Source organism: Ciconia boyciana, chromosome 2 (genome assembly GCF_034638445.1).
Source record: "Ciconia boyciana chromosome 2, ASM3463844v1, whole genome shotgun sequence".
Lineage (NCBI taxonomy): Eukaryota > Metazoa > Chordata > Aves > Ciconiiformes > Ciconiidae > Ciconia > Ciconia boyciana.
In genome coordinates this window covers 162,199,457-162,226,763 of record NC_132935.1, presented here as the reverse complement: position 1 = coordinate 162,226,763, position 27,307 = coordinate 162,199,457, and the positions used below count along the sequence as shown (strand labels likewise).

General features: G+C 46.1%; 1 protein-coding gene across 3 annotated transcripts in view; it reads right to left on the bottom strand.

Annotated features, from left to right (window-relative positions):
* Window positions 1-27,307, bottom strand: part of ACVR2B (activin A receptor type 2B) — a 107,226-nt gene that overhangs the window by 27,754 nt on the left and 52,165 nt on the right. The window lies entirely within an intron of this gene.

The window sequence follows — 27,307 nt, the reverse complement described above, 5'->3', positions numbered from 1 at the left end:
TTTGCTGGTGTGAGGTGGGGAACAGAGAGGTCAGGTTTGCCTAGGCTCACAACAGGAGCTCATGGTGAAGTCAAGAGCCCAGCTGAGACCTGCCCTCCCAGGTCTCCTCTGGCCAGTGCTTCAATCATAGGACCCCAACAGGGGGATGTACAAGGCAACCCATACCCAGTATTTTCTAACCACAGAAACCCTGTTTAGGAAAGACAACCTCCCAGGGTGCTACTTGCCGCTTTCTGGGATGTCACACAACGGAGTTACCCTCCCTCTCCACCACTATCCTGGGAAACACCACCTAAAAATAAAGGGTTTCTTACATGGGTAGGATGTAACTGAGAACAGATAATATTCACCCTGGAGAGGAGGGCCAGACCAGTGCCTGTTCCTCACTTAGAGCCCAGTTCAGGCTTATTTGGATAGTCTCCATATGATAAATATCATGTTTTTAGCTGCAGTTGACAAAGATCACGCTGCCTCTCCTCCCAAGCAAGACCTTCAGCAAAAAGCAACTCTGTTCCCCAAACAACTGTGGCCACCCCAAACGGAACTTTGGCCACCACAAACAAAGGCGTGTCCATAGCCTGTGGGTCCTTCCCCCTTTAGAGCCTTGTACCAAAGCACCAAGGGGTTCCTACTGCCCCAAGTGAAACAATTCCCCCATAGCCACCATGGCACAGAACTGAAACACGATTACAGACACATCCATTAAAAATGGAGTCAAGTAAGGGAACACTGATATCTGCAGGTGACCTGTTTTGTCCTAAGACTTAGAAATCCTCTCTTCATTTGAAAATATTCTGCTTTGTGGCATTTTGAGGATTAGTTTAAAATGAGAAGAAGAATGAAACAAACACACAACATGTAAGCAGACAACCAGAAAAGGTACCATGAAGCTCGTGATTTCGTAAATCCTGAGATGCCCTGCAGCCATCTCTCTTTGGGATTACCCAACATAAGGTAAGGTCAGACCTAGCCGTTATTTTGATGGATTGCAATCATGGAAAATGCAGGTATCCCAATAAAATGTGTTGACAACTGGGTAGAAAACACGAATTGGTCCCACAGGATGGTGAAATGAAAGTGCTACGCTCCCAGAATAGCTAGACCTTTGCAAAGCACAGAACTAAGTTTCTGGCTGGAAAATTTTGCAGTGCTTTCATGATTCTCTTCTCCAAAGGCTGTGCAACCTTCAATGTTGAGATTAAGGCAGTCGGGGCCATGTCTGGATGATCTAAATGCAACCCAGCCTGTGATTCCCACTCAACGTGGCAAACCAGCCACTTCTGAAAGGTCTCTACAAGGTGAGGCAATTCAGTCTTCATAAGACACTGAGAAGAGAGTGGCTTACAGCCAGCAGAGAAAACACCCAGCCTGGGCACAGGCACCAGCTCCAGGCCCCGGATACCTTCTGTAGCTTCATCGTTTCCATACCTGAACACCCATCCGCTACTGATGTAAGTACCCTCACAACACCCAGACAGAGACGGGAGTATTACTTCCAACTGAAGACTGAACATGCCAAGATTAAATGACTTGTCCCAAGTAAGCAGGATGCTGGGGGGAGCCTGACCTGCCTTTCCACAGCCTGCAACTCCTCAAGTTGCCAAGTCTCCAAGCTGTTACCTGGTGGCAGGATTCACCTCCAATTTTGCAGTGCATGGAGAGCCCTTTAGAGATGGTGCGTAAGCTAGAGACTGCATTCAAGCTATTGAATGTAGCCTGATCTGCTGTAGGGAATCAACCTTCTGCTGCCAACAGCGTCAAGCAAGGAGTGCAGATGATCTGGCACAGAGAAGAACTGGAACTGCAAGAAGGTTGCAGGAGAAACCATAGTTTCTGCACAAGCTAGGGGTGATGTGTCCAACCTGCTCCTGATACCAACACCTGGACCCAGCGATGGGTAATTTTCCTGGTATGGAGCAAACTCATCAGACTAGGAAGATCTCTTTGCAAGTTGAAGAGGTGTTCAGTCCTTCAATAACTCCTTTTTTGGGAAGAATGTTTAATCTGCATTGTGGGAGAGACTGCAAGGGAGGAGGGGTATGAGAAAGTCATAAAGCTGACTTCTGAAACTGGAAATTATATTCAAAGCACACACAAACAAGAGCTCGATTCTAATAGCACCTGCAGGTTTTATCGGCACTTGCAAAGCTCCATCTGAGTTTTCCTCTGACAAGTTGCTTACTATAATAAAAACTACGTACCAATATCCCTCAACACAGAACAGTGTCAATATTGACACTCCTTGTTAAAGCCTTGATATTTGTTCTCTTGATACTTACATCACGCTTTGTTAGGGCAGATTAAGCATTTTTGCTAAATACTGGTTAAATCAGCAGGAAAGCGAAGGAGCGTTGTCTTGTGTGCAGGGAGGGTGGTATCTTTTTATTTATAAAGGAATAACTAAATATCTTAGCTTCATTGTGATCCTAGACATGGCTTCCAGCTGATACCTGATAGCTAACACTCACTATCACCTTCTGGTCCAGTCCTTCAAATACATTTTGTAATATCATTTCCATCAGCCCAAACCGAATCCCTAGATGGAAATTTCCTCTCCCTCCCCAACCCCATCTCACAGAAAGCAGGAAGGTTTAATGAACCATTTGCCTGGGAAACAGCCCCAAAATCTAATCCTGGCTCAGCCACCTCCGTCTGTAACCTCGAGCAATATTGTGTAGCCTCTGTTTTCTCCACCTGCAACGAGGGCCAATGCAATGCACAAAGCTGCGGTGAGATTTGATGTTTCCACTGTGCTTTGAAAAGGGAATGTTAAAAAGATGTGAAGCAGGAGCTGTATCAGCTCTGGGACCAGCAAACCGAGTCTGCTAAATCCTGTGCTGAGCCCAGGCTCCCTTCCCCCAAGACAGTTGTCTTTTCTGGAACAAGTTTCAGCTGAAAACTAAGATCTGCTTGCAAACACACAAACCCAACTCAGCAAACAGCAACCGCGCCAGGAAAAAGGCCTTTTGCAGTTTTTCCCCCCGCTGTCAAAGTTTAGATGAATTGAATAAAAGCATGTATAAAGTTTTGGATGACTAAATGCATGCATGTTTTCTTTAAAACAGTTCCTAAGGATGCTTGCATTAAGGAGACACTTTAAAAACCTGCGTGTTTGCCGCCTGCTTTCAGATCTTTTTTAAAAAGCCGTTTAGTAAGGATCCTCATCCTGCTGGGTGCTCAGGACTGCAAGAAAACCTTTTGTTTGTGCCCAAGATGGTCTCAGCAGGAAGGGGCACAGCTCCAGGACTGGGTGTTAATCTACCTGCTGCTTCAGCTCATCAAAAAACACTCACACCTTGCTCTGTAATGGATCACACAGAGACCAAAGTTTGTAGCTAACTGCCTTATCAGCACCCTCAACTGAATGGAAGGAGAGGAAACGGAAACAGGCTTTTGTCCCTTTGAGGGAGAAGGGTGGGGTGGTGGTGAGTAAGAGGAGGAAATCTGAGCTCTGCTCCTGCATCTCTGGGAAGCCATGTAGTTTTTTCTGCCTCTTCTTTCCCCCCTGGGCAATGGGTATGGAAGTGCCCATTCTGTCAAGGCCACCGGAGGTCTGTAAGAAACACAGAGCTGGACACTTCTGCAGAGCAACACAGGTGGGAGAAGCACAGATCAACCATGTCCTGCTTCTCATTTCAAGTTGCAAGAAAAATCGGAGGGTATTGCCCCAAAATGGGTGCAAGAAGTGCTTGTCTCCTTCCATTGGACACAGCTGATGAATTAGCGCAACAAGGGTTGGACTTGAGTGGGCTTCCCTCAACCCACAGCAGCAGGCTCAAAGGAGGTGTTGAACCAAACCTGAGCAGCTGAGGGAAAGGACAGGATTAATTTTGGCAACAAAAAGCTTCTCCTGAAACAAAAGCCTTTGGGTGCAGCCACAAACCACAGTTTGAGATGGACTAAAGGGGCTGTGTCCCCCGCCCCGGTCCTGCCCTTCCCTCCCCACGATGCTCTTGCCGTCTCCCTCATGCCAGCACTGGCACGTGGTAGGAAAGCTCCTGACCTCCTTCATTTGGTGGCATTGCCTGGTAGGGACACCCATGCTTAGCTTTTGGCAGAAAGTCAACAGGACTTGCGCGTAACGAGATATAAAACATTTGCTAAGCAAGTGTTGGAAGACTGCTGTTGGAACTTCGTCTAATTCATTGGGCCCCCGTTCCCCTCCCACCTAACCCAATTCCACCAGCCACAAAGCAAAAGTTCGAAAAAAAGCTGTTTCCTACCCAGCAGGGAATCCCATTAGGTACAGGCAAGAGGTACAAACGCAGGAGTGATCTGCTGGCCCCTGCCACACGTATGCATTTTGCAGGGAAGATGTTTCAACCATGTCTGCAGAAACTACCGCAGGCAGAACCACCTCGCTGCGTAGGCACTGCTTTGCAGAAAGTGCTGAGCAAGCAAACCAGGAGCATGCACATCAGGCAGGAGCATGGCATCTCCAGCAGCGCAGCCTGCTATCAGCCCTAGTTCTCTCCACGGAAAAGAGAACATGCTGCCTCATGTCAGCAGCCAGGCAAAAACGATAAACGTTTTAATACCACAATCCACAAATAGTCATTTAAGGAATAAAGTCTGAAGTCCTGTTTGAATTCAAAGTCTAAGGAAGAATTAGGCTTTGCAGGAGCAGATGGGTTTCTGGTATCCCACTGCATCCACCCAGCGCTTTGGGGATGACGCAGAGTGGCTTCTCCCAACACCTTCCTCAAACAAAAGCCGCACACAAATACCTTTACAGAAAACACCACCGAGCCCATATAACTCTCAACACATCATGAAGGCAGAGGGAGGCTACCCACCACCACCTATTTTTGGGGTGGAAGTCAACTTTTTGACCTCAGTCCTGAGAAACTATCATTATACCAATTCCTTTGGGTCAATTTTCTGCTCCAGTTGACTGAAGCATCACTAGGATTTTGCCGAGCAAGACCCCCAGCACCTATCCGAGGCATGTAATGATGGGAAGAGCAGTCAGAACACTGTGCGACGCAGGAAGACCTCTCTCCTCTACTTGGGAGTTGCAAGGCACAGAGGGAGCTCATTAAAAAGGCTCCTCTTGAACTGAAGGACTTCAGCCTGCTGAGGCATGGGACCTCGCTGCTGATCTGAGACTAAACTCTGCTCTCCTAATTTGGAGCTGCCGACAGATCACTGAGGCTGTGTCATTATCCAACAGCTGCTAAACTATAGGCAAGATCCAGTGTTGCAACTCCAGGTCTAGGTGTTAGCAGTTGCTGGGCTCCTAACCCATAATTAGATACACAGGGAATATCTTCCCCAAGGCTGAAGGCTGCTATAAATCTCAGCTCTTTATCTCTGCCTGTCCCCTTTTTAAAACCTAAAATGAAAGTATATACGAAAAGATGGGATGTGTCAAAATAGTCTGCATAAACACTGAGTGATTTACCAGACAGTCTGTTTGCCTAACTGTCAAAACCACCGGGCTTTATACATGAAACTGTGTATGCAACTGAAGTTATTTGCAAACACTTAGTTATGTCCCTATATAGCTATTTGTACATGTAATTTTATAATATAAAATGACAGAGATTGTACACTGAATTGGGGTAATTGCCCTCTAATTTGGAGGGTAATTGCATGTAGCAATTAAGCAACTGCGGATGCATTCTTGCATGTGTGATTATGAAAGTCGGGCCCTTTGTTTGAGGTTTGGGTTTGTTTTCAAGAGCTATCCCTCAAACCACAGTATGGTTGAGCAGAGCTGGGAAATAAGAGGCTGCTGGGCGCTCACCTTGCAGCGCAGCATCTCCTGGGATCAGCCACTTCAGCATCAGCTCGCGCCCGCCCCTTCCCATTGCTCAGCGCCTGCGGGGATGCTAAACCAGCCGCCTCCGAACCCGGGGCTGAATTTTGGCACATCCTGGTGGGGACCACAATCTAAGCATGTGTAGAGCACACTGGGAGGCACTGGTGGGGAGGGAAAGGCAGGGAAAGAGGGCTGCTGCCCCCCAGCTCTCCCTCTTCCAGACACCTCCCCAGAAGTTATATGCAGGACTGCAAATGAAAGACATTCAAATAGTCGTTGCTAGCATTTTGGATCCCAAAATGAAACCAGAGGAAGGCTTGCAACTGGGAAAGTTTGGAAAATGTTGCTCTGGAGAGACCACCCAGCTGTATCTCTACAGAGCTGATAATGAATTCACAATTAGTAAGTGTTGCTCCAGCACTTATTCCCCAAGCAGGGTGATTTCATTCCTGCTGTACTTAAATAATAGGATCTAAATACATTTTTAGGCAAAGCATCAAACTAGCGATGACATCTGTGGTTAAGTACGTAATTGTACATGAGGATTTAAAGACTTGTTGCTTGTAACCCCCGTTCTTTCACAAAGCCTTGAAACGGCGGAGCCCCACATAACAGCAATGAGCTCCATGTACCAGAAATGAGCCCCTTTCTCAAGGCAAAACTTCACCCCACCTTTGGGGACCCCCGTGGCCAGCGTACACCCAGGCACGGAGCGATCAAATACCCAGGGCTTGCCCCTTCCAGCCGGCTGGGTGCAGGGATGGGCAGTGCCCTGGCTAATTACAAAAAACTGGTAAAGCATCAACTATTGCAAAATGTTTTAGCTCTTAAGCCAGATCAGGTAAAACCGGGCCCATGCAGCACTGAGAACGGCAACGGTGTAACACCTAGGGAGGATATTACTTTGAATTTTGTTTTCTGTCAATACATTTGGCATATCCCACGATAAAAGAGCTCTAAGTTTTCAAGTCAATCGATGGCTGTTAATCTATTATCTCAGCATATATTGCCATGGAAACCTGCAATGATGCCATTGACAACCAGTCTCAAAAGGACAGGAGGCTTTAAGTCATTTTCTTTCAAAATTAAAAAAGGAACTTTAATATTAAGAAATACATCCTCCCTGCTCACCAGGGATGACAACTCAGGGCTTCTATATTCACACCATGACTCACGCTTCACAGCTTCCACGGACATCTGTGTAGCAATCCCCCCCCCCCCCATATATCTCTTTTTTAACTTGGGCTTAAGTCAGTAAAAGATAACAAGGAAATTATTCAAAAGAATTAGAGCTTTATTACAATTTTCTCCCAAACTGCTAGTAAAACCTGTTTTGTAAAATATAGGGAGCATGTTTTAAGAGTCATTACTACCAGCTTGGGGGAAGGATGCAATAAAGATTTAATTCTTCTGAATAATTTCCCTGGTATTTTAAGTGGAATAGGGTGGATAGAAGAAGGATCTAGAGAAGGACACGCAGCATTCCAGCTCCTTACAAATCCATAAAACCAGGCAGATTCCTGGTTAGGGAAGACGGAGCTGAGTGAGATGACAGTGTTATTCGATTTAGTGAAATACTGAGTGTACACACACACACACAGAGCTGATGAGATTAATCTCTTGGCCCAAAGGGGAGGATCACTCAGGAAAAGGTTTAGTAAATCATTCCTCTGGCCAGGCCGAGCGATCCAAGGAGGTTTGGCCAGGTCACTGGCTGGATTGGCGTGCAGCAGGACAGAAACGTTGCCAGTAGTTAATCAATTTTTGGAAGCAGTGCATTTTTTACTTGAACTCAGCTGGTCATTTCTATATTTTATTTAAAGAAGAGATCATTTTAGTTATCCATTAGAAAAATCCTATTTTGTAGCATTTCAGTTAAGGACAAAGCCAAATGTAATTAGATTTCTTCCTTCGCATCACTAACTGTATCTGTCTCCCCAAAAAAAGGTTTTAGTTCTTTAATAAAACCATCAGGGAGATCAATCAAAAGCATTTAATGCCGTGGTGCTTCTGCAGTTCATGTTTAAATGCACTTTGGGTCACAAATGAGGCAATTTGGACAGCAGAGCTCAAACCAGATTAGTAATAACACACAAAAAAGGCCCAATTTATTTTTCTTTTTTTTTTTCTAAATGCAGATACACACTTCTCCGCTACACCCAAGAGGATAAAAACAAAATCAAGTCAGCCTTGATGAACAGAAAAGTTACACATCCAAAAAGGGCACCGCCACCGACCGCCTGCCTGCACGCGGCGCAGGGTGGAGGAGAACACACGAAGCTGCAGACCACCCGGCCAAGCTTCCCAAGATGCTGAGCTGCTGTCTACCCGTGTGTGACTGTCCCCAAGGATGCCACCTCTTGCAGGACCTCCGCCACAAGCGTAGCAGGAGAATCCCGACTGCTCCTCCATCCACCCCACTCATCAGGAGACACCTCTGGGCTTCCTTTCCACCACTACACCAAGAAAATGCCTTGCTCCGTATAGGATTTCCACAGAGCAGAGGCTGTGTTTCCCCCCCCCAGACCATGAGTTTTCAAACAAGCATGTAGGTATTGAGATTATTTTTTTTTCTTAAATTCGAGGTGTGCATTTATAAAAGCATTAAGCAGACCATTTATTTGGCTTGTAACAGCAATGACTACTCTCTGGCATGAAAAATGGACCCTTGTGGGCTAAGCACTGTGCAAATAAGCTACCGAGAAGGTTGTCTCAGCCCCCAAACTTTGCAACCTCAGTGACAGAAAATATTAAGAGTTTAATCACAAGATTAAGATATTTCCAACTACACTCCTAAAAATCAAATAGAGGGCAGATTTTTACCACATGCCACAAATCACTAAGTAAAATATGCAGCAAATTCTGAAATGACATTTAAAACATAATCATTTGTTCTTTCCCGTTCTCCTCGGGAGCCAGCATGAGGTCTCCAAAGAGCATGGGAGGAGGAAGTGAAATCACGTATGTTCGTAAATATTTCCCCCACACAGAGTGAAGTTTTGAAAAGCTTTCAGAGCAAGCTTACAAAAGAAATTTCCTTCCAGGCAAAGGGATGAGGATATGGCAGCATCTCCTTGTAGAGTGCAGAGATTTAAGGAACGGCACTAACCACATGGCAATACCTTTCCCAGCTCTTTCACGTGTGCCTGCTCCATCCCACTGTCCTCGTCCTCCTGTGCTGCTGCCACCAGCAGAAATGCCCCTGAGAGCTCCTGATTTCTAGGGTCTTCTCCAGGGAGAGACTGATGTGAGTCTAAAACACCACAGCCCACCTGGCAAGCCACAGAGAGCTTCAGTACCCAAATGGCAGCACCTCAATTCATAATCTACATGTGGTCCTCCGAGATTTATCAGCAGGGACATTTCAAATATGCTTTAAAATGTGCTGAGTCTACTAAGATTGGACCCCAAGTGCTTTTCTATTGATTCTGCTTGACATTTCCAAATACCACAATTCCAAATTTAATTCACTGGTAATTGGAAAAACTGTAATGCATGTAAATGGACAAGAAGATGTTGGAAGTCCAAAAGGTCAAGCATCAGGAAAGCGTGCCCCCAAGAACTAAATGATGTTTGTTTGTCTTCTTGTCACCCTCTTCCACTTGAATAATCAAAGCTCAGAGTTGGGCAGTTTTCTCAGCAGGATGGAAGAAGAAAGGAAGTAAAAAAGCACAATACTCTAAACTGTGGGACAGGGTTTAAAATCGCTGTTTTAAACTCCATCATTGACCAAAATTCAAATACACCATAGAGATGACTCAATCAGCAGATTACATGAGCAAGTGGGAAACTCGGGGAAGAATTAATTTGATAAATCTTTGTCAGCAGAAGAAGATTCTCTCCATCTAGAAATCGGGTTTCTAAGATTACTTTCTGCTACTCCGTGGCTTTAAAGGCACTGAGCTTCTCCTTGCCAGCCAGTTGAAGGGGAAGCAGTGGCCAAGAGAAAATCTTACCAGACGTATAAGTTCAAACCTCAGTTCCAGCACGATGATGGACGTTTGTTGGCTGATCCCAACTGGGGTCTCTACTTTATTCACCCGAGAAAACCAAACTTCTGCTTCAGAGGAACCAAGGGTTTCAGCAAGAAGAAACACTGCAGGACCATGCGGGGGATGCTTGTCCAGCTCTTTATGGAGGGCCCTGAGTTGCAGCAAAGCCGGTGGCTCCCTACAGAATACTTGAGGGTTCAATGTTTTGATGGGTAATTAAGTCCTTTTGGGCAAAGACCATTCTCATCAAAATACAGTATGACAAAATTCCCGTATTTCCCTATGCTCTAGAGAATAAAACACGCAAATTTTAGCTGCCAGTCCAACCTGCATTCCCCAGCACGTGAGCAATCGCCGATGCTCTGACACGCTGGTGCATTTTAGCTCAAAGAGTAAGAGTATGGTCGAAGTCCAGCGCACAAACAAGCACTAGCACCATTTACAGCCAGTGTCACACTGATGAAGGACAAGCATGCGTTACCACCTCCCAGGCAGAGTTTCCTCAGTTCAGCCCACAGCAGTATGTATGAAAATACCTGATAACTCCTTGAAGCAAGCGACATCTTTTACATTACATCCTAGATCTTCAGCTGATTCAAGTTTTGCAAAAGAAGAAACCACTGACTTTTAAAAGCCTCTTTCCCAGTGTACACTGGTATTTCAAGAGTTAACAAGCTTCAGGCAAAGCATGAGAAGGCAGCTGAACCTAGCCGGAGAGAGAAGGGAGGCAGGAAGAAAAGCAACTCTCTAGCCCTTGCAATCCCACACTAGCCTTAAGCCTTCCAAAAGGAAGTAAAGACATTCCTAAAATTCTTTGGAGGATGAGAAGCAAGTTGTCAGCCGAATCAGAAGTCCATTTCTCCCGTCTTTACACTTTTAATGGCAAATCCCACATGAGCAATTTTAAAAGCCTCTTTTACAATGGAGTTTTCTCCCAAGTGGCTACAGCACATCTAGGACTTGTCTCATGTTTACAGAAATGTACCTTTCTCCTTTGGGTCTATTGAAAAAAGCTACCGTCAAATGACCTGAGGAAGGAATGTAGCACAATCCAATACCATCATGCAATTTCCAGTGATTGTTTCTGTTACAATAATGAAAGGCACAGAAGAAACGGCTGGATAACTACAGTGATTCGCTGAAGACAAGTTATAAAAGAGATGCTGAAGAGATACGGGGAGGGGGGGATAAAGTCACCTATTAGCTTTCATCTTGATTACATGTACTCACCAGCCTCCAGATTCCACTTTGAAATAAAAATGTTTCTGAGCAGTTTGTCCCAGAGAGTTGAAACTCTGCCTGTTACACAGGCAGAAAGCAATAAAATAATTGCGTGCTCTTGGAGAGGTCTTCTCCTTCCTGGTGTTTTATAGTTTTCTCAAGCCGTAAAGGAAGACTAAAACACTTTGGACCACAATGCGCACATGGCATGGAAGGAGAAGCACTTACCCTCCAACCGCGTCCGAGCTTTCTGGATGACATGAGCTCGGCAGCTCCACCCCAGAAACTGGGTACATCCCCTTCCAGTTCAACTTTCTATTTAGATGCCTGTTCCCATGGTGACCAGGCTCCAATATTACGTAAAACGACATAAAGTAATATTCTAAGATTCAGTATTGTACTCCTAGACAATTTCCTAACCTCAGATAGGTGGGAATCTCCACAAGCCCCATCTCTGATGCTGCTCCCACATATTCAGATGCTGATGTATGGGAATACGGAGATGGAGGTGCCCTCATCTGGGCACTTGCAGAGACACCACAAGTATTTAGAGAGATTTATCACTGGACACGCAATGAGAACCCAAGAGAGGAGAAGGCTCCAGGGAGACCTTATTGCAGCCTTTCAATGTATAAAGGAAGCTTACAAGAAAGACGGAGAGAGGCTTTTTACCAAGGCCTGTAGTGACAGCACAAGGAGCAATGGTTTTAAACTGAAAGCGGGTAGGTTCAGATTGACATCAGGCAGAAATTTTTTATGGTGAGGGTGGTCAGACACTGGAACGGGTTGCCCAGAGAAGTTTTGGATGCCTCATCATTGGAAGTGTTCAAGGCCAGGTTGGATGGGGCTTTGAGCAACCTGATGTAGTGAAAGATGTCCCTGCCCACAGCAGGGGGGTTGACTAGATGATCTTTAAAGGTCCCTTCCAACCCAAACCGTTCTGTGATTCTATAATGGAGACAGTTGGGTCTCTGAAAGAAAAACAACAGTATATGGTTGTCAACCTTGATTACACAACTGTTGTGGTGACAAGAGGACGTCTGATCCCTGGTGATGCTCATCATGTTGAGTGTTACCAGCTGTGACCCAGAGCACACAGCACCGCTCTGCTGCCAAAGTCACCATCCTGATTCCACCACAAGGCCACTAACTGCCCCAAGTCACCCCCTGACTTGCCATGCCTTGCTTTCCCTGTAGATAAAAAGGACTATCAACAGGCATCTGAAGCACTATGTAAGATCTAGCTGAATTTCTAAGCAATCATTTTATATAAATCCTCCCTCTACTAACCTGAACACTCAGTGGAGAGACCTTTCCTGATATCAGAGAGTAGGTCAGACCTTAACCTTGACAGAGCAAACCATTTCAAAACTTGAAGATTTTCTTGAAGTTTCAAGTTTCAAAACTTGAAGATTTCTTTCTGTTCCTTCTCCTCCAGATTTCAGTAAGAGGGCAACCAAGGATCAATTCATCCTTGTTTAAACCACCTTGAAAAAAATCTTTCAATACTCCCTCCATAGCCTGCAACATGACCATTTTAAGCTGCAGTCAAACCCTTTCCTTTCTCCTCAAGAGCTTCATCAGCAAGATGCAATCATCACTTGTTTACCTCCATGTGCATGAGTTGTTAAGATGAGAGGTGCCTGCAGGAACATACACACAGAGGTCTGGCAGCTACACAGAGATGAGCAAACTGCAACCCTGAACACATCTTCTCACTACCTCCCCCTGCTCCGATATACCCAGGGACACAGGCGTGCAAACTACTCCCACCTCTCTAATAAAAAGGTGCAGTATGAGGCATTACCATACACTCCTGTTAATAAGCAGGAACAGAAATGGAAGACATACCACCGATAAATTCCATTTTTCTGTAAATAAAAAAATAAAAAATTCCAAGGCAACGTGAAAAGTTTCACTGAGACAGCAGCCAGTTGAGCAATAAAACCACTAAGCTATCCACTAGGTTCGAACACATGGGTATCAGTGTTCTTCAGCCAATTTTCCTGAACTTTGGTAAGGCGTTGCAGCTATCCGAGAAGAGCAAACAAAGCTTTCAGTAACTTTTCAGCAAGCACAGGACCGTCCATCTGCTTCCACACCAACAAGCAGGTGAATGCACCTGCCCCAGGCAAGGCAGCAAGAAGGAGAGGAAACTCTCCGCCTTTTATATCTTTCTTTTTAAGGTCAGAGTAAAGATAGGACTATAGGAGGGTTTTAGCCCACCACTACATGTACACATTTCCCCTGGGTATCACGTCACAGTTCAAGCTTTCCAATATAAATACTCTAGTACAGGATTCACTTTAATATAATAACACCAGCAAAACATAACCTATCATTCTAGCTGTTCTGGGACTTCGGGTGAGCACTAAGAGATGCACTCTTCTTAATGATGAATTAAGACTGGAGAATAATATTGCCGATCAATCTCCTCCATCTCAAAGATGGCCCCTACTTTGCAAGGGTGAGACAACTGATGAAGTGTGAGGCAGCTGATGAAGCTATAATCACAGCTGGTGGGATTCAGGTTCTAAACAAACCTGGAGAAGGTGGTTCCTCACGCAAAGGGCAGGCGATGTGGGGAACGCCTTCTCAGAAGATGCCCCATAATGTTTTAAGAAGAACCACATGGACTTGCTTGTTCTGCCATTCCTCTCCAGGCATCTTTTGGCTATAGATGGGGACAGGCCACCGGGCTGGGTGGGCTTTTGTTCTGGCCCAGTTTGGCCGTTGTCCACCTCCTATACTAAATGTCTTCAAACTGAAAAACATCATTTAAAAATACTTCAGATTTTGCAAGACCCAAGCAGCTACTGGTAAACCAAACGCAGTATGTTACTGACTGCGACTTCGCTCTTGATTTCCATTTGACCTATCCAGATGGTCTGCATTTCTTTTCATGTTGGGATTCAAGGAACCCAATCCCTTCAAACAACTGCCCCGAGCCCAAAAGTGCCACCTGGAGCCAACAGCTGCTGGGAGAAGGACACAACGCCTCCACAAGCTCCTCCCTGCCAGAGCCCACCCCTGCTCCCCTTCAGAACAACCCTCGCCACCGTTTCCCAATGGGCAGAGATTGTGCACGGGGTTTTCATCTGTTCATTGGTATTTTCCATCTTAACAACTTTTTAATGTTTTATGTAGCAAGGATGCCCCTGCCATTTAAAAAGGGAAGCACGCAGTAGTAATTATTCATTAACAACACATCATAACTGACCTTTACAGTGAAGCAGAGGAAGCTGCCTAGCTGTATTCTGGAAGAAGATGTGGGCCAAGAGTTTCATAGGGAGTAAAGATATTCATGCAGGGTAGCCAGCCTAAGCTATCTTGAAAAGGTGCCTGATTCTTGAGGGGACAAAAAATGTTTAAAATGTCTCCAATTAAGCATCCACAAGCCACTACGCAGTTTTGAAAAATCTAAGCAGAGAGGAGAAGTGCTCAGTCCTAGCTGGCATCTCACAACCACCTTTGATCTTAGCATAGCGATGAATTAACGTATAGTCTTCCTTGCCATAAAAGGTGCATTTCTAGCACGGGATAACTAATGGGGATTAGCTATTTCACAGTGAAATCTGAATGATACTGGTGTTTCTAGTGAAAAGCAGTTCTACAGATTGAATCAAAAGCAAGGGCAGAACTACAAGCCTTGCAGCAAGAGCTGGAGTCCCTTGTTTACAGCAGGCTTTTCTAGTGGGATAGGAACCACATGTTAGTTATGCTGATACAAGCCACACATCCCTAGCACAGCAAAAATAGAACTCCTGTCCCTGTGCCACTGGTTTTTCAGAAGGAGATAATTAAGCTCTCTTATTCTTTGGAAGAGGACTAGTCCCATCTTACGTTGCCATCTCAGGCATACGTGGATGCACGCAGGAAGCAGAGCACCATACACACAAGTGAGAAGCAGAGCCAAGACACACACACACACAAGGTCCAGGCATCAGAATCGTTTGTGAAGTAAAAATAACATGCATCACTTTATGCACAATTACATTTTCAAAAGCAGAAAGTGGTAGGAAATGTTTTTGAAGACAGCCGGTAACGTTTTGCAAGGATCGCTGACTCAAGCCCTCGGATCTGGCTGTTTAGCTGATGACTGGAAAACAGCCCTGGCTATGTTTATTCTTTAGACAAAGTCCAGCTAAAAATGCATCCAGGCTTAAATAATCTGTGTAACAATGACCTCAAAACCCCAAATACAACATTGCATTGCATGCAGGTTTCCCAACAGGATAAAGCATTGTCAGGGCTGATACCCCGCTATCCCCTTTTGATGCACAGCCTACCAACACGGCATTTTCATCTTTATACCACCACTACTGCTCTTGGAAGTAATACACTATTTCATTTCCATTTGCATTTCAATATGGCCCTAAGGCCTTAACATACATCTGGTCCTCACTGCGCTTGTCTCTTCCCAAAGAGCATATTGCCTAAAGAAGGCGAGACAAAGGATGCTCCGCATCTTCAGCAAGCTCACGCATCGGCTCTCGGCCGAAACCGTAAGCGGAGCCTCCCACATCCTAACCCGGTGAAGCATCCTGGTTTACTTTGCAGCTCTCCATGTCAGCGCTGCTTTACAAAGAGCAGCAAATGCCGTCATCCCAGTTATCACAGGTGGGGAGAGCCAGAGGAGGAGGCACAGCTCCAAGCCCAAGGTTATACATCAGGTCAGGAACGAGCCACTAGGAATATTTGACTCATCGATGTCAGAAGATCCCAAACTTTCTGTGTTACCTAAACAACAAAAGCTTCACATAAGACACTATAACAGGTCTGCTGAGCACAGCTTGGGAACTACAGATCTTGCATGTAGGCTTGTGGCTTTAGATCCATCACCTGGCTATAAGTGCCCCTCTCTCCTCCCCCTGCACAGCCCAACCCAGCAGTGGTTTTGCTCCCATCATGAATATTATCTTCAGTGGGAGAGAAGGACTTCATATATTTTTTAAGACATTCATACATTTATACAGCATTACTATTTAGGATTTGTGAGCTCTTCTAAGTGGCGAAATACTGTTTTTTTTCCAGACTGAGAAGTATTTTTATTCACACACAGTGTCTCCTTCCCCAGTGCTGCCCCAACCCCCCTTCAAACCCATCATCCTGTGGCTGAGCACAGGTAGAGATGATAAATGAGACCAAGTGCCTCGGACCAGCCACGCAGCTGATTAACCCTCTCTCCTCCTTGGAGACCTTGGGTCGGTCACATCGATTTTGCTCGTGCCATCCGGGGGACTGGCAGTGGCCACGTTGGGCACAGGGAGATTGTCCCTCCTGCCCAGTGTGGGGTCAGCCTCCGGCTGCTGGTAAGCAGAGAACTGCAGACAGAAGGATCTTCAGACCCATTTTAAAATCATCTTAAATAGGGTGATGCCTCTCAATCGAGCTGGCAGCACAAGCCCTGCCAAGATGCTTAGGCTTTCAGCCGTTCACTTTCCCCATCGGCCGCGTGTGTGTTTATTCCTACCCAACCACCTGCACGTCCCAGCCCATCCCCAGCCTCGACCACAGAGCTGCTGCGCATTTTTTACCATAGGTATCTTTAGCGAGGGCTCAGTGACATGGAGTATAACATGCTTATCTCTCCATCTATAAAATAAATATATAATTTTTTAAGCAAGGACACATATCAAAGAGCACAGGATGCAGTGCAGTGACTCACGCAACCAGCAAAGTACAAAATTGGCTGCATGCATGCCCGCATAGGGCATTCTGCAGCTCTTCCTATAATTAGTCCTTCAAACGCTAGAGGGGAAAGTAACAAATTCAAAGAGGTTCCACTTCCCAATTATTCACATATTTCCAAATCAAATGGTTGTCTGTCAGAGAGCAACATGCCATTGCCCTAGGATATCAAAATGCAAACTGAAAAGTCTCTCCAGGAACAGGATTTGCTTTCATTACATTTATATCACCTAATTCATTTTAAGATTATATATAATTAGTCTCTCCCTCCATTCCCCCCCCAGTTCAATATTCTCTCCCAAGCAATTGCAGAACATACCACACATGCCAATGGCGCTTCTTCTAAGGCAGCAGTCTCTTGCTTTTCAAACAATGTAAGGAATTTTAATTTCTTTTTTTAGCATTTTCTTTCTTTGAATTGCCAAATCTTTTGGGTGCGCATTAGCACCAAACTGCTTCCACAATATTTTTATTTTAATTTTTTGTTTTTTTTAAGCAAACACCTCTGAGGAACTTTTTATCTTTACTTTTCATTTGCCTTCTGACTGCCTGAGATTTCAGGCTATCCTCCCTAATGTTTTACAGCTGTTTCCCATCACCGTCAGACTCAGCACACTATCTTCATTTGAACCTCTCCACTTTCATTTTAAATCCTCTTGATTCCAGCAGGTAAACCCCCTGTAAGGTTTAATACAGGAGGAAACCAAAGTGCCCGGATCGCTTTCTCATCAACACACTATTACAGCATCGCTCCCAGCAAGGATGCAATTTTCATGAACTAGAAAAAAGTAAGCCCTGCAACCTGAAAAAGATTTTCAGCAAACACATAAGGAGACTCCTGAGATGGGCAAGTTATTTCTGACCAGCTATGAGTATAAAGGAATTATTTCATTACTGTTAATTTTTTAATAGGGAAGGAGGGGGATCTTTCCCCATGAGGGAGAGATGGCGTTTGCTGCTGCTTCCTGCTCTGCTCCATCCTTCTGCCAAGTTTAGTTTCCCTGAATTTAGGGGAAAAACCACATCAATCATCAACCATTTTAGCACAGATGATGTTGGGGCTAGATGAAAAGCATGCGATTTCTACCAGAGGTGAAACAGCACAGTATCCAATACAAGGAATATACCTGATGTGCCACTGCCACCATCCCAGCACAAACCACCCAGTGGGTTTTGCTAAAATGAAATCAGTTGTTTCTCTATGACAAGAAGATGCCACAGGGGTGTGACGACTCTCGACAGTCCAGGATCCCACAGCATTTCACTGCTTTGCTACCACCACCCGCAATCTCAGCTGCAGCCCTGTACCTGTCCTCTTTGCCCTTTCGAAGTGATGGGTTTGTGGGTTTTTAAGCAATAAAACAGGGAAATCAGTTTTTAGAGCTTCTTCCAATTTGCAAAACCAATTTATACAAAAGCCCAAAAAGTAAAGAGCTGTTTCACCCAATTCCCGCAGGCACCCACGACCCTGGGCAGCTGGTCCTTGGATTGATGCTGTTTAGCACCAGGGCTTTGAGCATCTCTATATGACTAAGAGAAAAATACCATAGCTCTTAACTCAGGTAACTCACAGCCGTGAACGTGAAGCCAGGGTGAAGATGGGCTCGTTTTATCACAAAATAAACCAGGTGAGGGCAACCTCAAAGGAAGGAGCTGGGCTGTGCTAAAATACAGACCGGCACTAGCAGGCAGGGTTGTCTGGATGTATAAATAGCTGAAGCAGAAAAGCATCACAATCCCCCATGAAAAGAGAAGAAAACAAAGAAAATAAAAGGAAAAAAAGGAAGAAAAAAAGCATTATTTAACTCTCTCAAGGCAAATGTGGCATCCTGCACTGCTTCCAACCAGCAGACCCAGGGGAGCGCAGTGGCCGGAGGAGCCTCGTGGCCACACACCCCGGTGCCACCAGCGCCTGTCATCCCTCCACCCTGCCCAGCAACAACCGCGCTGGGTGCGGGGACGCCGGCACCGGGGCCAACCAACCCGCCTGGGACCACCGGCACAACGCCAGCGGCGCAGGCAGGGAGAGGACGAGGAGGCAGCCCGGCGTGGAAACCTCTGTCGGAGCAAAGGCATCCCGAACCCATCTCAACCCCTGCGAGCCAGGAACTTCTCTCCCTACCCCAAAATGTGGCCGAAGGGGTCAGGGAGGAGCATTTCTGATTTGGCATGTCTGGAGCCGCGCACACAGGCGATCACCGAGAGTGGAGGGGGTGATGGAGTGGCAGGGGAGCCCAGCTCAGGCATGTTAAAAGGGGAAAACACAGTGACCACTTATACCCGCCATAGATTTATTTTTCCTTTTTAGCCTAATGAGTTCCCAGAAACACCTTGAAAACTTCCCCATCCTCTGGCATGACCCTCGGTGCAAATGGCTCCTGCAGAGACACCTCCTGCAGAGCCAGCTAATTTAGAGCGGGCCTCGCGTGAATGCCCCAGAAAATGGTGCTTTGCAAGAAATTTTGATCTATCTTACTGCTTTTAAGACACTGATCAAGAACAGGCGCACTGGCTCCATTTCTTTTTTTCAAGTGTTTTTACTTCTTATTCTCCAACATTATAACTTCTTGTACGCCGCATGGCAATTCCCCATTAAGTCCCAGCAGCTTATTTCCAGCTTTACTCGAGTTTTTGCAAGCTGCTCGCCCTCGACTGGGAAGCAAATGTGCTGTTATCCCTCCCTCCTGGCTGATCCTCAGGTATGACTGACATATCAGCTGCAAAGGATTTTCCACATCATGGGTTCCCTCTTAAAATCGCAGCAGACGATTGCTGCCTGCAATCGGTTTGCAGCTTGTGCACACACGGAGCTGTTCCAGCAGAGCTGTTCAGGCTCCCGTTTCTCCTGAATACCCGCAGGCGAGCATGTTTATCCTGGAATAATATTGTTTTGTTTCAGTTTAGCCTCGTGGATATATTGCAATGAAATACGACAGATTAAAAATTAATCTCCGTTCCAGATTAGGAGTATCTACATGCACGCAGCCATTTAGGAGCAGCTATTTCACATTAAATTCATACTGCGTTTTAATTTCAATATATCTGACCACATCTTTAGCAGCCACTTCTTAAAAGCTGTAGGGCTCAAGAGCAGGGAAGCTAATGAGTTCCTGCAAATAGTTTCTGTATTCAGGAACTAGTAACACTTTAAACCAGGTAGGCAAACACGGGGTATGTTGAGCGAGAGCATTACAACAGCAGTCCAAAGAGCTCTTCCCAACGCAGCATCCAAGGAGCTGTTGGCAGCAGTGCGAGGCAGGTTTGTGCCACTGGAGAAAAGCCTCACGTGGATGCGATTTCACTGGTGAAGGACAGAGCAACCCACCTTCCCCGCAGAGACTCAAAGTCACTCGAGGACTCGAAGAGCACGGCACTCAGATGAGGACAACTTCCCCACCGCACCCAGTGTTTTGGTGCCAAGACTTACTGGCTGCATCCAACCTCCCCCAAATTCCTGTCTCATCCCCTTCTGCAGGGTGTCCTCTTGCTCTTCAAGTAGGAGAGCTTGCAAACCAGAAAGCCACTGCCCTGAGTTTGCCCACAATTAAAACCCCGCTCACAGCTCCAGGGATGCCCGCCGTGTCTTCCCGGCACATGCCAAAGACAGTGCCAAAGTTGCACTGGATGGGGGATTGTCACCGTAAAGGCAAGACGTACTGAAAGCTGCTGCAGAGCAGAACTTAAAAGTCTTCAGGAACCCCGTCTATCTGCTCTCCACAAAATCTTTGTTTCAAAGAGCAGCAGTCGGCAAGATCAAAGCACATGTGGAAGTCCCCACAGACCTGAGCAACTCCAGGAGGGGATTCCAAGTGCCTCAGCAGATATTTCCCTTGGCTTCTGGCAGCAGGGCTGAGTCAATACCAAGTGCTCTGGGGAAATCCCGCCTTGCAAACCATCCGCCTAAGGGATGGCAAGAACAGAGCACGCCGCAGTCAGGGCTAGAAAGCAAGAGACTCTTTCTCATGCATTTCAACGCACAGGGAAGCCCGATGAATCGCAAGATGTTTTCTGGGGCGCAACAGGAATCCCAAACTCAGGGCATCCCCAGTAGGAGATTAAGGATTGACAATTTTTTTTCAGAGGAGTCGTCTGCAGCAGCGAGATGTGCCTTCCACGTATTTTCTCCCGATGCTATATTCTGTCATCTTATATCCTAGGATGGAAGATTTCTATCTCCCGATTCTTATTTCCACCCCCACTTACAGACGAAGGACACTTCTCCACAGTTCCTCTAGGAAGCACACAAACTTCCCATGCTGGACTAGCAGGAGAGCTCAAGCAGATGGTTTTCAACTCAAACACCAGCGTGGATTTCATTACAGTCAGATTTCTTGGTCCCATACCTTTGGCAGAGCTTTCCGTCAGTAGCAACAGCCTCTGCCACATCATGGGTATCCCCGCAGGATTTGGAACCGATATACCCAGTATCATTTTGCTCCTCAGCCGACCGTGCTGTTTCCAGCTCTGACTGCTAAGCAATCTTAAAGGCTTAAGCAGACTCTTATCTTGGAACAGATTTTAAGCCTGAAGGGTACCCAGTAGAAAAAAAGACAGGCTGAGGGTATCGGAAGATAAAGTTTCTCTGTCTGTACTATGTAGAACATTAAATTAGTGCATCGCAGTCCTCTTCAACAACCTTAACGTCTACAAAATCTCAAGCCCATCGCAGTAAGCTTCTGCTGGGTGACTCCTTTTGTCATCTGCTTCCTTGAATGGTCAACCTATGGCTGGGTATCACATAGCATCTTCCAAGCACACAAGCATCATAAATCCTGCTGAAGATAGCATCTCTCCAACTCTGTTTGACCACGGAATGGAGTAAGTTTGGCTGCAGTTTAGCCCTGGTTTTAAAATGTACTTGTCAGAAAGAAAGTGAGAAATACACATCCTGCCCTCCAAAAATGAGACATTTTGGAGATTAAAGCACATGGCTCAGATAGAAACCAGCTTCACTTAATCATGAAGCATTTCTCCCAGTTGGCCTTGTAAAATGTCACGGTTAATCCAGCCTCATCGTGAGTGGATATTTTGTGATAATCAGGTGCAAACCAGTAATTTCCTCCAGACGAGGCTGAATTAGGCAACGGCTAAGCAAAGGCAGCTCCAGTAGAGCAGACCAGGATTTCTTCCCTGTATATCCCCCTCTGGGGAAGAGGGACACATGTCACAGATTTTCCACACGGGCATTTCACGGGATAAAGATCGTTCCTTGCCCACTACAAGCGGACAAGTGGACCACGACCTGCATCTTTGGAGCCATCGCTCACGCAAGCAGGATTTCCCATGGCTGCCTCATGTTGTGCAGACCTGAGCCCAGCTCTGCCCTCTCCCCTGGGTAAACCACATCCCACACACATGCATGAACAAGGTACGAGAATGGGACAGAAAGGGAGATGAATAGATGAGTAATTATATGTTTGGTTTTTTTTTTTCCCCCAACCCAAACAAACCACCTCCATCATTAGTGGCAGGTAGGGATGAGGATGTACTTTACATTCTCCACTGAACAATTGTTCTCTTTCAAGAGGATGAGAGATTCAGAAGGTGCAAGAGATACGGTCCTTGTGAAAGAGATACTGTCCTTGAAGCAGTCATTGCAATGGCGTGTGCCCACGAGACAAAACCTACCTTAAAAGATACCGTAACAGCGGGAACCCAGCTAGTAACATGCAGTGATAAAACAGTATTTCCATGATGGGATAGAGCCCAGCCAAGGATGCCACATCTGCAACTAACACAAGGCAGAGATTTTCACATCAATTTGAATAGTCAGAAGCAAGCCCCTATTTGCAGGATTTCCCCCCAAAAGCAAAAAATATGCCTGGTTTCTGCCTGCCTTTAACTAATGCAGCATCTCTGCTCCAAAGCCAGACTGCTTAACTTCTATCCTAATAAAAAACATACTTTTTTTTTTGTTAACGTTAAAACATTCGTGACCACACGCGCCCGTTCTCCATTTCATTTATAGCATAGTTAAATTGAGAGTCACTGGCCAAACAAAAGCTATTAGTAGTCTAGTGCTCAAAGCATGGCTAATCTTTCTCTATATTATGAAATACAGATAAATCATTCACATACACTTATTTTAAATGCAATCTCCTTCGCCTTCTACATTTTTTTTTTTTTGCTGGAATTAAATCCCAGCGGCAGGTACTATTACAAACAACATTTCATATTCAGCAATCAATGGCTGGATGCTGCATCAGTTCACCCTCCATCACTAACACAGCTGGCTAAGTTTGCCGATCCCAGCTGCGGCAGGACTGTATGGCAGATACACCTCTACGAGGGGTCACAAGTTCAGGGTGTACATCCCGCAACATAAATCACAGAACCGATTTTTCGCTGATTTTTCCTTCTACTGATATTTTTCATCTTTTTGTTGTTGTTGTTTTTAAATGGGGTAGCATCGATGTAAAGCACCAACTCTTTATCAGAAGAGCCTCGTGTTATGCTTACTAACAGCCTCAATACATTAGGTAACGTAGACTAAACTGCAGTACCCATTGGAGGAATTAATGCAAAGGCAGCTTATACCCATACTAGGGGCAGAATAAGCCCGGATAGAAGCAGCACATCTGCTCCTACCATCCTCAGTGTATTCTTCAAACAATGGGAAGAAAAGCCTGGAGAAGCACTGACCCTTGCTTCATTCAAAGAGTGCCCCTGCTCAATTCATGAAAGTTTGCCTTTCCTTTTCAAGTGAAAAGGCCAGAAGAATACTTGGGAAACCAAAAGATTGCTTGAAAAAAAAAATCATTTTAACTGCAGGAGGCTTCAAATCATCAAACCCCATAAACTTTGTTTAAAAGATTTTCAGCAAACTAGTGTGCTGGGGATTTAATTTTTTCTTTCTGGGTTTTTAGGGTGGAAAGTAAATATAGTTTTTTAATCAATCCTTCCACAAAGAGATTTACAACGCTAATGTGCTGAAGCATAAACTGATACAGTGACAAACCCCCTTTCTCCTTAAATGTGCTAATAAGGTTGATCCTTTCTCCAAAGCTTTGTTCTTGGGAGGTTTCTGCAATGTGTTCACGTCTTTCACCGGCACAGAGCCCTGCTCATGTGGAAATCATCAGGCTGAATACGTTCACTGCCTCATCTGCCCCTCAGCATCAGGTCTCAATTGGGATTTGGGGTGGTGGGCAAATGACTGGCCAGCAATGCAGGGAAAAAAAAAAAAGAAGAAAAAAAAGAAGAAAAAAACGGGGAAAAAAAAAGAAAAAAGAAAAAAAAGGAGGGGAGGGTTACTTTTGCAATGCAAAGTAAGGCACAATTTAAAATGATCTGCCTGGGAGTGGGAGCAGCTAGCACAGGGCATGCCAGTCCTTGAGTGCAGCTTCCCAGCACCTTCACGAGGATGAGCAGCAGCATCCACCGGCAGTGTTAATACAGCCGGCAAGGAAGTCCATCCTACACCGCGAATCTATCGAGGCAGCAATAACCCCACACTATGGGTTTAAGAATGGAAACACTAAGCTGAAATTACCTGCAGGGGTAAAAGGCCCTAAAGTAGAAGGTTAAGCCAAACATAAGAAATCCTACCCCACTGAGAGATGCACGGGAGTGGTTTGACTTTTCAAAAGCAGTGAACTGATCAAAGGCATGTGCGGTTAGAGGAAGACAGTCGATTCACGGGGTCAATATCCATTTTACCCGTTAACACAGTAAACCGGGTGCCTTGCTCGATGAGGAAGGTTCCATGTCACAGATTGATTCCCATGAAAAGTTAAGCTGAGACATTTCTCCTCACCCTCCACCTCTGTGCAGCAGCAGATTGTCACACTGACGAGCAACCTCAAAGATGCTCCATCCTGCAGCCACCCAAGTGCAACTCATCCCAGTAACCTCCAGGTTTTCTGCTTTTGTAGAAACTGCAAACAAAACCAACAGCCTCCTCCAACCCACATTGCAAACAGCTGCCAAGAAGTCCTAGTCCGTGTCCACCCTCGGATGCAAAAGAAGGTCAATGGGGACTTTGGCTCCTCTAACACCCCACAACTGCCACAGCATCACTTTGAAGGCAGATAAAGTTTAAAAACAAACAAAATCCCCACGACTCACAGCTGCTCTCCCATATCGGGGCTGTGGCCAAGGAAGGATTCCTCCTGCAATATTTTTAGCTGAACACGTGCTACATTTACTTCTTGAAGAAGAGAAACCTCCTCAAGGCTGTGGCGATCAACACATGTGAGAAGACATTTAACTCTTTCCTTCCAAAGAGTCCATGAGACAAATATGAGGATAAATGTCCCTGCAGGCATTTTATGGGAAGACAGGGATTTTTTTTAATACCCTGAAGGTTTCAGCTCTTGCCAAACCCTTTTCCTCCACCTCTGAACCAAGAGGCACCTCCAAACCCCTTTTACTAGCCTGAGTGCCCAATGGCCAGTTCATACCTATGTTCCTAGGAGGAAAATGTACATTAAACTGTACTTTCCAGGGACTCCACAAGTGGGATCATTGCCATAGCATAGCAGGGCTCATATAAACACACCAATCCCTGCTAAAAAATTATCATAGGCATGAATCTGTGATTGCTCCCAGCCCAAGGAGTCTGAAAAACTTTTCAGTGTCTAAAATTAAGTTGCCCAGGGATGGAGGAGGGAGGCTGGTGACACCCATACACGTGTGCACGTGGATGCCCTAACCTCTAACTCGGGGCAGGACCATTCGTCTCCACACCATCCAGCCCCCTGCTCCCTCTTAGCTGCCATGCGGTGCAGGATATGGTCCTTGGGAAGGGGCTGTATCCCATTGAAACACCCCTCCCCAGCCAGACTCCTCCATCCAAGCTGTACACTGTGCCCTATGGCCACCCTGTGCTTGCTGCTGACTGATGGTTAGAGGAGTATTTATGGCAGAGGTCTTTCTCCAGAAAATAAACGACTTAACAGCACAAATACAGGCTGGACATGCAAGGCAGAGTATAAATAACCTGCTTACCCTTAAAACCTTTTTCCAACTCACCTATGCCAAGTGTTTCTGCAGAATCCCCATCTTAATTTAGAAACCGAATGCATTTTGACCAGGAGCTGGCACTGAGCATCCCCCGCCTCCGGGCGAGCAAACGGGCCACGCTGGCGCCACTGACAAGCAAGGAGCCAGTTCCTTCCAGCTCACGGTTTCACCTTCCCAGTGGGAAGATATTGCAGGGGAATGGTAAGGAATAAAATCAGAGTCGAATGCAGAGTCTGCTATTCAGACGTGCTTTCTCCTTCCTTTTAAACAGGACCTGAAAGCAGCACAGAAAGGCAAAGCCCAGCCTGGGGTGCTGGGATTTGCAGAAGTGGCAATGCTGACTCTCCGGCAGCACTCAGGCGAGCTGGCCAAAAGGGATTTGAGGCTTTGCCCCAAAGCCGGCCGTGTGCGTGCCAACCGCCTCTCAAGTCCATTGCGAGTTCGGATGTAACCAAGGCTCTTAAGGACACGAGTTCAGCTAATCTGAGCTCATCTCACCCAGCACCACCCTACTGAACTCGAGATGCTGACTCCGTGGCACCGCAGCGCAAGCCCCACGTTCACCCCTTAGCAGGTGCCTTTCATTTTTTAATTGGTCCCTTTCTTCTGTTTGAAGCTCAAAGCAGCAGCCTCTGGCCAGAAATGCTTCATGTAAAAAAAAAAACCCAGTTACTGGAGCACAGCCGAAGCTCCGCAGCAGCCCATGTACGCCTTCTCCTCGTGCGGCTGTTTGGCTGTGAAACATGGTCCCCGCTTGACCGAGTCGGGGACAGCTCACTCATGGCCAGCATGGGCTGGCACCGGGCTCCATCGCTGCTCTTGGCAGAGCCAGCCCAGCCCAGCTCAGCTCCTTCTTGCACCGTCCCAGGGCGATGGGGATGACGAGCCGGGCAGAGCTGCTGGAGGGGCGGCTCATCACGGCACGCCTGAATTGTCACCGCTAGTAGCAACAGGTGGAAGGCCAAAACTCAATTTATACAAGCTGAAGTTGTGTTTACTTATGCAATAGGAGATGAAGGGGGCAAGATTATCGCAAGATAATCACTGCCTTGATTAATTATAAAGCAAAGCCAGCTGCTTCCAATTCCTGCACGGTACCGGCTGCTTCCCAAGGAACCAGCCGGCACAGGAAAGTTTCAATTGCTTTCCTCCTCAACTGTTTATTTCTAAACTTAAGAAAATAATCACACTACAAATAGTCCCGCATCCAGACCCCAAAAGTGCTCACTTGCTTAAACTGAACGGATTGCTGCTTAAACATGAAAAAAAACCCCAGTCATACAAAAACCATTCATTCATCTGCGCTCAATTAAAGAACACAGGAGCAGCTGATGAAAACATTTACAAGATATTATTAAATCTTACAAGGAAGGGGGAAGCCAAGAGGAATCCAGATATTCAAATCCCTATTTGCCTCATTCCTCAGTGCAACCCTCGGGTACTGGCCACGATAGCGATGGGCAGCGCATCCCCAGAGCAGCCCAGGGGCTGACTGCGTGTCCCCCATCTCCCTGGGGTCCTGCTGGGCACCACTGCTGCCCCTTGAGCCTCGGGGGAGAAATGCTCCCAGAGTGGACAATTTAAGCAGATTTTTGTGACTGTGAATTCACCCAGGAGGCTACATGACACTTGTATGAAAGGGAACGTGCACCACGGAGCTGCTGCAGCGGGGATC